Source organism: Conger conger, chromosome 5, assembly GCF_963514075.1.
Source record: "Conger conger chromosome 5, fConCon1.1, whole genome shotgun sequence".
NCBI lineage: Eukaryota > Metazoa > Chordata > Actinopteri > Anguilliformes > Congridae > Conger > Conger conger.
Window position 1 is genome coordinate 44,375,974 of NC_083764.1, and position 13,973 is coordinate 44,389,946.

The 13,973-nt window shown below is 42.9% G+C and overlaps 1 non-coding gene across 1 annotated transcript; it reads right to left on the reverse strand.

Annotated features, from left to right (window-relative positions):
• Positions 1-12,673: 12,673 nt before the first annotated feature.
• trnag-ccc (transfer RNA glycine (anticodon CCC)) lies at positions 12,674-12,744 on the reverse strand. Its single transcript has one exon. It is a non-coding gene; the product is annotated as a tRNA-Gly (tRNA).
• Positions 12,745-13,973: the final 1,229 nt, after the last annotated feature.

A 13,973-nucleotide genomic window follows, 5' to 3' on the forward strand; every position in this document is an offset into this window, starting at 1 on the left:
TAGAAGATTCCCTATCTAGTTCAAAGACTCTTTGTTGGGCATAATTGTTCTTTGTCTGGGAGCTTTCACACTTTACACAAAGAACTAAAATAGTTTCTCTATGGTGACAAGCCAAAGAACCATTTTTTTCCAATGTTGGATTAAAATAGGCATTGAACCAATTCGCTTCTAATGTCTGGCTCCTACAGTCTGTATTATCCTGCATCCCACCCCTGTGATTAAGTCAGGTTGGGCTTGATATGTATTTGGATGGGAGACTACCTGGAAATGGCCAGGTTTAATTTACTAAGCAATTCCCTCCTTAATTGATAGGTGCAGCCTGTAGCCTCATTGCTAAAGTACATGACTGGGACCTGGAAGATGAGTGGTTCAACCCCCGGCGTAGCCACAATAAGATCCGTACAGATGTAGCGCCCTTGAGCAAGGCCCTTAACCACACAACGCTCCTGGGGGGGATTGTTTATTATCATGATTATTGTTATTATTATTCTACGCTCTCCTGAATCACAGTGATGTGAATAATCGAGGTGAAGCGTCAGCCAGCCTGGCGTTGGCTCCGTTCCCGACGCAGCGCACGACCGGCGGCTGACGATGAGGAGGTGTGACACCCCGCTCTCATCCTGCGCCTGGGAGGAAGGGCATCCAGAGCCGCATCTGTTTTCCCTTATTCTTCCCAGCATGCCCCGTCTCTTCAGTCACAGGAACAAGGGCTCAAATCATCTCCTGCCGTGAGCTCCAGGCACTCTCCGGAGCTGCTCCTAGACTTCCAGTGCAGACACAGAGGACATAAAAGGGGCAGGAGTCGTATGAATCGGCCTTGTTGGGGTACGGCATATGTCCCGGATTTCTCTAAGACAAACTGCGCTAAATGCATTTTCACTGGTAGTTACGATCCCGCGGTGCATCGGTGAGATGAGAGGGAGAAGGTCAGCTCATCCGTGACATCATCTCTGGTGCCGTACGAAATCGACAGGCTCCTCCCTGTCAGAGACGATGTGAGGCTAATTTCTTTGGTCTCTTTTTTGGGTTATTACCAAGTTTAACCTATGAGGCTAAGTTCACGCCTCTTGGTGTTAAAAGGGCTTTCTTCAGTGCTAACTGTTCGTTTTGGGTCGTATGCGTAACAATAGCGCTTCTGTGCTCCTATGCCTGGCTGAAACACTGTCAGCATTCATTCAAGCGCAGTGGTCCAGGTTTATTGTAGCTCTCCAAATCAGATGTGTAAAACTTCACCATGTCACCATTTGTCCTGGAGCCATCTGATTTTCTGGACCCTCAACATCAGTAAGATATATATTATGGTCACTCTGTATTATTACCAAGACAATTTCAGCGCAGTCCTCGCAGTTTTTGTTGTTTTGCCTCTGTTCAAAAGCATATTGAATTTGAAATGAAACAATGAATATGAGGTTAAAGACAAGGTGTCATATATCATGTGTTAATGTTTGGGTACTTTCATGCTGAATGGACCTGCTGTACTCATATTTGATTAATTTGAATTTTTGATATATCTGGGCTATATCGTGCTTTTTTCAAGCTACACTCCACAGCCATTGTGTGTTATGACTCTTGAGAAAAGGTCACTTGTTCCTGCTACTGAACTCTTGTCCTTGTGGCTTGTCCCGCCGATTACGGCTTATCATTGGATGCCCCAGTTAAACACCTCCATCCTATTGGTGGATAACTGGCAGAAGTAAAAAATATATATATATATCGGCTACAATTAGCCAGTATAGCCTTCATGACCTTCCCCATAGCACCGTAGCAGAGGGTCGAAAACCAGAGCTGATACGGTCGCCACCCCTGCTGAGGATGAAAGAAATGTCAACGGCAGTAAAGCAGGCCATCATCGAGTGGAAAAATCTGATTAAAGACAAAACCATATAGCCAAAACATTGGGTGTATCAAAATCAACTGCACCATGCATTGTTAAGAAGCAGGAATGCGCTGGTGAGCTCACACTAGCCAAAAGAATCCGGTAGACCACGGAAGACTGCAGTGGATGAACAAGGAATACTTTCAAGTTTGAAGAGAAATCTGTTTTTGGCTGTTCAGAAGATGGTAAACACTCTCCAGGATTTAGGCATACATGTGTCAAAGACTAAAATAAAGAGAACACTAGACCAGCATAGCGGTAAGCCTCAAGAACAGAACAGCTGGGATACAGTTAGCGAAAAAGTACATTTGCAAAAAACTGTAGTTCTGGAACAAACTCTTGAGGACAGATGAGATGAGTATTAATCTGTACCAAAGTGATGGAAAGAGAAAAGCGTGGAGAAAGAAAGGAACTGCTCATGATCTAGGGCATATCACCTCATCTTTGAAATAAAGTTGAGGTAGTTTTGTGGCTTGTGCATGTATGGCAGCCACAGGAGCTGGTTTATAGCTGGTCTTGATGATGTGACTGCTAACGGCAGCCGAAGAATGATTTCCAAATTGACAGAGACATCTTCTCAACTCGGTTTCAACCAAATGCCTCAAAAATAATTGGACTGCACTTCAACTTGCAGCAGGGAAAGGTGAAGTGTGTCTTACACACACACTACCAAAGCAACCAGGGAGTCAGGGTCAAAAATTGGAACGTTCTTGACTGGCCAAGTCAATCACACGACCCAAATCCTATCCTAGTGAAGTTTCACTTACTGAAGACAAGACTGAAGGCAAAAATCCCCCAAAACAAACAGGAACTGAAGAGGACTGTGGTACAGGCCTGACAGAGTGTCACCAGGGAAGATATCCAGCATCAGGTGAAGTCTATGGTCACAGGAGATGGCGGATACCACATGTCGTGGGGGAAGAAGCTGCAGGTTCTGGCAGTGGAGGATATGTGTGGAGCAAGGATGAGATAGTCATCAAGGGTCACCTGAAGATTCTTGGCTGTGTGGGAAGGGGCTACTACAAAGTCCTCAACAGTCAGTGAGAGGTTGATTGTCAGAGAGGACTTAGCAGGGATGTAGAGAAGCTCAGTCTTTCCAAGGTTAAGATTCTTGTGGTGGTGATCCATACAGAGATGTCAGCCAAGCTGGCAGAGATCTGTGTGGTGACCTGTGAATCAGGAGGGAAGGAAAGAAAGAAAGAGTTCAGTGTCATCAGTATAAATAGAAGAGGAGGGGAGCAAGAACTGAGCCCTGCAGGACACCAGTCCAGGCAGTCATCGAATGTAAAGGATTTGCAAGATTCTGCTAATATGTCCATATTTTTGATCCCCTAAAATCCTTAGTCCCTTGTTTCATTTCATATCCAATGTGCTGGAATACAAAGCCAAAACAACAAAAATTGTATTACTGTCCTAATACTTATGGACTACGCTATACACTCACTGAGCACATTATTAGGAGTGCCTGTACACCTACTTATTCATGCAATTGTCTGACAGCAGTGCAATGCATATAATCTTGCAGATATGGGTCAGGAGCTTCAGATAATATTCACATCAACCAACAGAATGGTGAAAAAAAATTGATCTCAATGATTTCCACCATGGCATGATTGTTGAATGTCAGAATGTCAGAAACTGCTGATCTCCTGGTATTTTCATGCACAACAGTCCCTAGAGTTTGCAAAGAATTGTGCGAAAAACAAAAAACATCCAGTGATCAGCGGTTCTGCAGGCAGAAATGTGTTGTTAATGAGTGAGGTCAGAGGATAAGGGCCAGACGGGTCAAAGCTGACAGGATATACACTGTATTGCAGCAACAAAAAAATAATTCCATCTTCTTAGCTGTGTCCCCAGCTACTCCTTCCAAAAAAACAAATCAGCGGAGGGAAACTGAGGACAATGCGCCTCCCTCCCTCCCTGGGTTCTGCAGAAGTCATTAATTAAATATGACCTCCAAGCTGAAAATACCCCAGTGAAGAGCTGTGGAACTCTAGTTCAGAGTGGCCCAAGAAGAGCTGCACATGAGAGGAAACTGCAGGACGACTCAATCACACTGCAGTGCTGATGCAGCCATTTCCCCCCTGTCCTTTCAAGCATACCCCCTTCTCTGCAGTCAGAGTCCTCAATGTCTGCAGTCAACCCTCAGTATGTTCCTCCTCAGTGCGGGTCTTGAGACGCAGGAGAAAAAAGGTCAAAGCATTTTATTGTTGTTTGTGCATAATACATAGTACAATACATAATACATAATTAGTAAAAATGTTTTTGCTTGAGTATTTATTTTTTCAGTAGTAGAAGCAGTCATAGCATTTATTATTTAAGGGCAGAGCAGTGGTTATGGATCATCAGTGGAACATTGCTGTTTGTCTTCTTGACTGTGATACATACCAGTGGTGGCAGGTGGCCATTTACCTGGGTGGGGCACCATACACACACTCATGCACACACACACTTGCACGCATGCACACAAGTATGCACACGCAGGCACAAATGCATGCACAGATGCATGCACACGCACAAGCACAGACACATGCACACATGCATGCACACACACGCATGCACACACGCATGCATACATACACGCAGGCACAGATGCATGCACACATGCATGCACACACTCATGCACACACACAGGCACACACGCATGCACACACCATTACTCACCTCAAACCTCTATAATTACAAAGAAAAGACAAAGCAATGGCAATATTAAAATAAAGTTTTTTATATGTAGTTAACAACATATATATACATATAGCGACATGGCTCAGGCAGTAAGAGCAGTCGTCTGGCAGTCGGAGGATTGCCAGCTCGATCCCCTGCCCGGGCTGTGTCGAAGTGTCCCTGAGCAAGACACCTAACCCCCAAATGCTCCTGACGAGCTGGTCGGGGCCTTGCATGGCAGCCAATCGCTGTCGGTGTGTGAGTGTGTGTATGAATGGGTGAATGGAGAAGCATCAGTTGTACAGCGCTTTGGATAAAGGCGCTATATAAATGCCAGCCATTTACCATTTACCATTTACAATCTTAGCCTTGGAGGCTGAATAAACTATATAGGGTTAATATAACAATGAACAACAAAAAATAGCAAGCATGTTGGCTCAGTTAGCCTACTTGACACGTGAAGTTGGTAGTACGTAATACAAATGCTTCCACGAAAATATTTGTACTTAAACTTCAACCTGTACCAGTGGGCGTGTATGTCAATGAAATGCCTGTCGATTTCCCTCCCATCAATCATTGATCATTTGACACCAGTGAAATCAACTTCCCCGCCCTTCAGAAATTCCCCGGAAAGATCTGTTTCACGTGTGCATACGTCACATCTCGGAAGGTGGTGTTGCTCTACCTTCCGTTTCAGCTTGTGTTTAAGCTGACATGTCACACATACACATCCCAGGGCATGGCCACAGCACAGAGTGCTGTGTTCAGAGCCTGATGGTACCAAAGAGCTAGTTTATACTAAATGCTTTAACATTTTAGCACTGTTGCACATGCCCTCCCTCCCTGTAGAGCTGTTAGCCTGGTCTGGCACTGTTCGCTATATTACTCAGGAGGATGCACTCACGTTTTTTGCATTGTAAGTAGATAAGAGCTAGATAAGAACGCCTGCTAAATAAATGTAACGTAATGCATGTAATGCCACTGATTCAGCAATCGCCCAATTCAATGAAAATGTACACAAAGCAAAACCATTCACGCATTATTCATACACAGCTAATGGGCTACTCGTAATCTCCCATCACAACCAGAAAGCGAGGTCCGTAAACCTGCAGAACGTCTCGCACAGAATCGTGCGTTTATACATTACAAATTCATTGCCAATGTGACGGATTTATTCTTTGCCCTCCTGACCGAGCATAGATGTGCTGGACTGTGAGGGGGGGTTCTGGAAAATCAGGGCTTCCTGTTTTGGCACCAAATGGGGGAATATAGCCCTTGAGCAAGGTCCTTAACCCTACATTGCTCCAGGGGAGGACTGTCTCCTGCTTAGTCGAAATCAATTGTAAGTCGCTTTGGATAAAAAGCGTCAGCCAAATGACATGTAATGTAAAATATAAATGTATGATTAATTGCGCGCATAAATAAAATGCAGAGGCAGTCTGACATAAAACGGCTGTGGTTGTAGACTGAGTTGAGTGTCACTGCAAGGCTAATGCAGTCGTAAGAAGCGGTTTATCGATTATCACTTCTTTAATGCTATGCCACAGTATTGGCTGCCCGGCGTCTATCTTTTCAAAATGTCAATTATTGATGTGAAAGTTGATATGGTCCGGTCGTGGAGAGAGCACCAGACCTGAAATAGAGAAAGGATACCTCACTTCTTCCTCCTGGTGTGATGGAATGATTTTGTGCAGATAAAGGAAATTGTACTTAAATTAATTGCCATTAATGAACTGATTCTGTATCGATGATGCTATGAGGCTAATGGCAGACTTGGGTTATTTCATCTTACACTGTTCTTGGACTATTGCTGTGACAATGTTTTCTGAGATTAAAAAACTTCAATGGCAAGTGTGGGAATAAACCAGAAACTGCAACTTGCTGCAACTTTTTCTTCACATGTACTTCCATTTTGCTGAGATAAGTTGCACATATTCAGATTCGAGAAACAAAAGTAGATTCTTTTGACTGTCCATGTTTGAGTTTCTCTGGCAGTTCTCTGATCCAGACACCCGATACCTAGCCTATATAAACCAATCTATTGTGATATGTATTGACTTCACCATTCATTAAAGTTGCAACTCAGCCGTTCTATACAGCATACTCAACCGAATGAAATATGAGGCGTGTCCCAAGAGGGCTATGCCCCTTCCTGCTTGTATTCATATTGACTGAACATGTTCATACTGGTGTCAGTGGTCAGCAGCAGCAACTGGTTGGGCTTCTGGTGCACAGGGATGCACAGAGATGCACAGAAGAGTGTTTATTTAGGAGAACCAGTGCTGGTATCGGTCCATCTGAGGCTGAGTAAGAGCAGGCGGGGCCAAAAGCTCCATTAGTGAGTCAGGCTTGTCTTACAGGAAAAACCTGATGTCAAAATCTGAGGACGGAGCAGAAGGCTTGGCAGGCCTGAAAATGCGTGGGATGGAGATGAAGCAGAGGAATAAAAGATTAGGGAAAGAAAGAGACTCTCACAGAACAGAAATTCTCACTAAATCATGACTGTGGAATGAAAAAGACCGAAAATGGGTACAGATAGTAGGAAATCAGATTTACATTCACAATGCCTCCATTTCGTACACAAATTTTAAAAGTGGCAATTACACTTGTGATAATCTTCAGATGAATGGCAGAACAAAGCATTAATTACATGAGTTCATGTTTTATTTACAAGCATATTTTTTCTAAAGTGTTTACGCATTGCCTCCCCGGCTGTATGAGAGACCTCATACTGAACCGGGGCTGAGATGCCGTTTGTCCTGTGACCCGTTTGGGTACGATCTCTGTGTCCTTGTGAGAACAAACACAGCGGGGCTCTGCGTTTAAGCCGTCCCCCATTCACCAGGGGGAGAAAGCAGCCTGGAGCCCGAGACGCCCTCCATCGGTCTCCACAGCAATAAATAAGGCCACTAAACGCCACCACTACAAACCCAAAAACAAAGGACAAAGAGAGCGGACAGACTCCCGCGGCAGGGCAGAGACAAGGTGTCTGGGCCGCGGTTTTCATTTCGGTAGGACTGCAGGGCTTAAAGTTAAAGATTACCTTTGAAATCTGCACCCCCACCCCTCCCTCCCCCCGCCCGAAAAATAAAAAACCTGCTGCCTTGCCATGGATGAGAAGAGGATTCTCTTTGATGACAGAGAAGGATCCCATTGTTCCCTAATCCACTCAGCAGCCCCCCTTTTAACACGTTTCAAGCCCAACTGCACGTCAAAGAGACCCTGTCGCTGCCACTCAATGCTCGGATTCTTCCTTCTGGGTTTTAAGGCTGCTTTAACTGCCCACACCTCGTTTAAAAGCAGATAGTAAACGTGCGCGGTTGAATATCGCGGGGATATTGCGTTCATGCACGTCATGTTCGCTTGGGCCTGAGAGCACACATGTATCCTTTGTCTGTCAATTTCGATGTATCGCGCGGACGTATTCACGCATTTATGCAGTTTACATAAACCGTGCACATTGTTAATATTCTTTGTCTTCCCTGTGTGAGTGTTCAGTAAACAGCAGTCCCTTATCAAGCAGTGCGGCTGGGGTATGACTCAGAGCTTCCACACACTCCCCCCCCCCATTCCCCCACCATCCCCCAACCATCCAGCCCTCATTATCACCAAAAAGGATTCCTGCGAGAGAGCCCTTTCGCTAATGGAATCTCTGACTCAATCTTCTTAAGTGGGCCGCGCGCGGTACCGTGGAGCCGCATGCCAGGAACCTCGGCGAAAACGAACGAAAACAGAGCAGGAGTGCCGACCGCGGCCGCGGGAGACAGACCGTCAGGCAGACCGCGCTTACCTCCGAAAACCCCGGCACCGAACAAAGGGTCTAACGCAGAGCTACGAATGCTGTGAGGGACCATCAGGCCCAGTCGTTTTCGCTTTGATAGGGGTCGTCTTGAAAAGGCCGCACGCAAACAAATCGAAGCAGCTCGAGACATCTCCCTGTAATTACCGGATTGGACACAGATATTACCATGGAGATGAAAGTGCTTCTGCTCTCAGATCCCCTGCGTCTCGCAGAGATGACCTCACATCCTGAGGGACGGCCTAGGGAGTCACGCTCCATTCCGCGCTGTGGACCCTGCCGCTCGGAGATTACCGCAAACGCAGGAGCACGCGAGGGCAAGCCACCTCCAGACTCCCCCTACCCACTTCTGCTTTTAATCTGCTGTTTCTCTGATCCATTAAACAAAGGTCACAATACATACAAGTAAAGCATTTGGATATCACCACAGATTCCATAAACCAAACCAGATATACAGCTCCATATTGTTGCCATTGAAAGTTCAGAACTCTCTCACCGGTTGGCTGCTCCAGTAATCGGTCACCTCTGTGATTGGAGGGCAGGGGGGTTAAGACAGGTGAGTGAGCAGGGCCTGGGGAGCACCCAGAGGAAGGATGGGGAGGTGGGGCAGCTGATCCAGTAATGGTTTAAGCCCCATCCCCTTGTCTTAAACATATGGCCCAGGGACACTGTTCTGCCCTCTCTTAGCAAGCGTGCAAATGCCCTGAACACTCTAGGGACAGCTGAGTATTCTCAGGATGTGATCAGCAGGTCTGGGGTCATGGCCAAAGAGGTATTAGTGTCACTCTCTCTTTCGTTTCTTTTTGGAGGAAACCTCCCACCACACATAGGCACAATTATGAAGCAGTAGGTATGCTTTAGTAGTAGGAAACGGCGAGCAATGCTGGGCTGAATGGTCTGTTCTCACCATTATGTTATGTTATGTTATGTTATGTTATGTTATGTTATGTTATGTTATGTTATGTTATGTTATGTTATGTTATGAACTGGTGCAGAAACTTTATGACACATTCATGCACACACACACACACACACACACACACACACACACACATACACAAGCTTCTCACTGTGGCAGATGACTACTCTGATATCCATGCTGAGCTCAATTTAGGGGAGACCAGCTGCAAAAGACACAACACACAAACACAATGATCACATTATTAATATCAGGATTAGGGCTACCTCATGTCCATAGCATATCGATACATTAATCCCATTGCACAATTCACAATTCCAAATAACTTGTGTGCTGTGTTCACAATCTCTCACTTTCTCCATTTCTCTCATTCTATCTCTCTCTCGGTCTCTCTCTCTCTCTATCAGGTACTGCATATCAGAGAGGGATAGAGGGATATGTGCAGGGGAAACTTCAGCTCCCTGTGGGAAAGAAGGCTCATTGTTCATTGATCGCTTGCACTGACGGACAGACCTGCAGCCAGAGAATCCTGCAGTTGTCTGCCCTCTCTGTGACCTTGCAGCAGATATTCCCTTCTATGTACTTGCTAACCCAGGACTCAGCAGCAAAGACCCACTGGATATACAGGAATTTAAAAACAGAAGACATACAGTGTCCTCCAAAATTATTCATACCATGATAAAGATGAGCTTTTTGACCATGCATAAAAGCTTAGCTGCAATGTTGACATCATGTCTACGGTGAAATATGGTAGTGTATCTTTAGTGGTAGATTTTGTCTACCAGACAGTCTACCAGTCCAGGGGCCTTGTTAAGGTCAATGGCTTCATAAACTCCAGCAAGTACCAATACATTTTGGCCAAAAACCTGGGATGGCCTCCCTAGGTTTTTAGGAAGCTCAAACTTGGATGCAAATCCAGTGCAGTATCTAAATATTTCTGTTGTTTTGGCTCTTTACTCCAGCACATTGAAAAAAAAAAAGATTCAAGTGCTGACTGTCAGCTTTAATTTCTGTGTGTTTACTTCCATATTGGTGAACCATGTAGGCTGTTTCTTATTTCTTGGCCAGCTGTTTGCTGTTGCGTCATTATTCCGTGCACAAGAAAGTTAACAAAAGGCCTAAAGTTGATTCAGTGTGTGGAATTTGCGTTTGCAATCTGTTGTTCTTCTCTCTCAACATGCGTACCAAATAAGTGTCAATGGCAGTAAAGTGAGCCATCATGGGGAGAATAAATCTGAATAAATTGATCAGAGACATTGCCAAAACATTGGGTGTGTCAAAATCAACATTGTTAAGAAGCAAGCACGCGCTGGTCAGCATGGAAGACCACTGTAGTGGATGACGGAAGAATACTTTCAATTGTGAAAAAAAACCCCTCCAGCTCAGGAAAACTCTCCAGACCGTAGACATCGGTGTGTGAAAGACCTAAACAAAGAGAAGACTACACCAGCATAACCTCACAGGATTTACGGCAAGATGCAAATCACTAGAAAGCCTCAAGACATTCTGGAACAAACTCTTATGGACACATGAGATGAGTATTAACCTGCACCAAAGTGATGGAAAGAGAAGAATGTGGAGAAAGAAAGGAACTGCTCATGATACAAAGCATATATTTTGAACATGGTGGAGGTAGTTTTAGGGCTTGGGCATGTATGGCTGCCACGGAAACTTACCCACATTGATGATATGACTGCTGGTGGCAGCAGCAGGATGGATTCTGAAGTGCAAAGAAACATTTTACCTGCTCAGATACACCCAAATGTCTCAAAAGTAATTGAATGCGCGCTCATTTGCAGCAGGACGATGTTCCCAAACACATGGCTACAGCAACCAAATAGTTTTTCAGGGCCAACAAGTTGAATGGAATGTTTTTGATTGCCAAGTCAATTACCTGACCTGAATTCAATTAAACACGTTTCACTTGCTAAAGACAAGACTGAAGGCAAAACTTTCCCAAACAAACAGTAACTGAAGATGGCTACAGTATAGGCTTGGCAGAGTGTCAGCAGAGAAGATACCCAGCCTCTGGTGACAGACTTCAGTCAGTTATCATATGCAAAGAATTTACAACCAAGTACTAAATATGAAAAATTAATTTAAGACTGTGTTCATTTATTCAATTACATTTAGTTCCCCAAAAATATTTGTGTAGAAGGGGCTGTAATTCCTACATGATCACTGGATGTGAATTCCCTTAAATTGAAGCTTGCAGTCTGCATTTTAACCTTGTAATCATTGCTTTACTTAAAATCCAGTGTGATGGGAATACAAAGTAAAAAAATAAAAAATAAAATAAACAGTAAAAAACTGAAATTGTGTCACTGTCAAAATACGTGAGGACTATACAGGAGTATAAGAGCTTTCATGCAGCAAGACAATGATCCCAAAAAGACCTCAAAATCTATTATTGTTCTGCAATGCCCATCTCTGTCTCTAGTCTTGAACCTAATGTAACAATTTGTGTTTTGAATTGTTGTAACACCTATATATTTTGGGGGGGAAATTACTTTAAACAAAATTAATTTTGCGTTTTGTAATTTAGTGATGGATACACTGCTACAGGGAATCCCGGTATTATTAGTTGTACAAAAGAGTCGTTGCCGCCATCTTGTGGAGATAAGGAAACATCGCATGAACACTCATAGCTTTCGTATCATTAACCTAAAAGTCGCCCTCTTGAGGAGAATTCTAATAGCGAAAAAACTAATGTGGATAAGCAACTGCTACAGGCAACGAAGGGCTGACAGACAGGTGAAGACAATCAGGCCAGTCATCAACTGATGTGAGATGGTGAGGAATTAAACAAAGGTGTGCTTGAAAGTAAAGCAGGAAAACCTGTACGATTAACCTGTGAACAGGTTAATCAATTCACCAGCTGTGTTTGTGAAAGAAATTCACAAATTATTTTGCGTTTGCTTGAATTTTAAGCCAAAGGCACATCATAGAATCCAGACCGAAGCCCATTCTAACGCCATTACAAATATGTATCTGGAGATAGCATTTTAAGGGACAACAGGTCACAAATAGCCTATTCCATTGAATAACGTGTTTCAATAGCTAGTAATTTCACACGCAACCAGTTATGTCACGTTCTTTAAAGGCTTAAAGTTTTTTTTTTTTTTTTTTTAAGTTTGTATTGGGTAATTTCTTAAGCTACTCATTGCCATTCTTGTTTTAGGATGTTCAGTATCGCAGCCATCATATACATATAATAGCGGTGTTTTACGGTTTTTTATTTGCAAGTCCTGTGCCCTCGGCCGTAACGGACATTAGCCTAATGAACGACACTTCATCCCGAAAAGACCATAAACTTGATTATTTCATCTCGTTTAGTGAAAGGTGCGTTTAGCTTTTAAATAGGCAAATGCTAATCAAGTTGAGGTTGAGGCAACCGATGGCACGCCAAAAACTGTGCGCCGCCCGGGAATCGAACCCGGGTCGCAAGAATGGGAATCTTGCATGATACCACTACACCAGCGGCGCTCTGTTTTAGTTCGCTAGCTATTTTGGGTTGAATCATTTATATATAGATATATAACATTAATACATTTTGACATTAAGAATTGTAGTAGTATCAAGTAAATGCAAAAGTGTTGGCTATTTTCTTCACAGACTTGCTTTTAGAGTTTTGCTTATATTTTGTATAATTTCAAGTGTATGCATGAATACATGATTAACAACACAAAAGGTTTGTGACATTCATCATTGAGAATCAGAACATTGTTTTCCAAAAACTTATCACAAAGATTATCAAGGAATGGGGACTTTGAATAGCTCCAAGATGATCTGGTAATACAATGGTTATGGGGAAACTAGACCATAATCAATATTACTTATCTTCCAAGACATAGAGTCCTGCTTCATTGCAGTTCAAAAATGTGTACTTATAGACCATTGTATATCCAAGCTTACAAAGCTTGGCATGATATAAAGGAACTTAGTAATGTATATCTTTAATATATCTTTAATTCATGCCTCTCCCATTTGTCAAGGAGCAGTGTGGATATTTTTACATAGAAAGCTAACTGCAAGTCATCCTGAAGATATTGCATAAAATAACTTCTACTTCTGTGCCTTTTACAAATAAACAGAATAGATTTAAATAATTTAATTTTGTATTTTGAAAATACAAAACACAATTTTATTTTATACTTTTTGGAACTGGAAATGTGTCATTATTTTTGATAGATTTGCTTATGGTGTATTTTTTCATTTTTTAATTTATAATTATGTAGCCTATCCTTGCACATCTATGTGTGTATGTTGAAGAGAGTCTATGGATTATTTTTATCACTGAGATCAATGGACAATTTTGTGGCCCTCTTAGGATTCTCAAAAGGCTATAATGATTTCCTCAAATGACAAACTTGCCATTTGAGCCTTTATATCTCTTAATATTAAAGGAGGAATTGAAACTGAAATTGACAAATAGTATTTCCTTCTGGTCATAATCACGTGAAACCAGTTTACGTGGCTCTTATCATTACAACGCACCTTGAGTCATGTTAATTTTCTTGACTCTAGTTCTTGGCAATTACCATCCTATTTCTTATTTGAGTCTTTTTGTGGCTCTTGCTGGATGGCTGTAACTATTTATAGCTTAATTAAATTGTAACATCCATATTATAATATCTGACATCTCTGGACGATATCGACTTCGCATGTTCTGTTTTGAAATCGGCTAATATCAATGATTTCATGTCTGCTCCAAA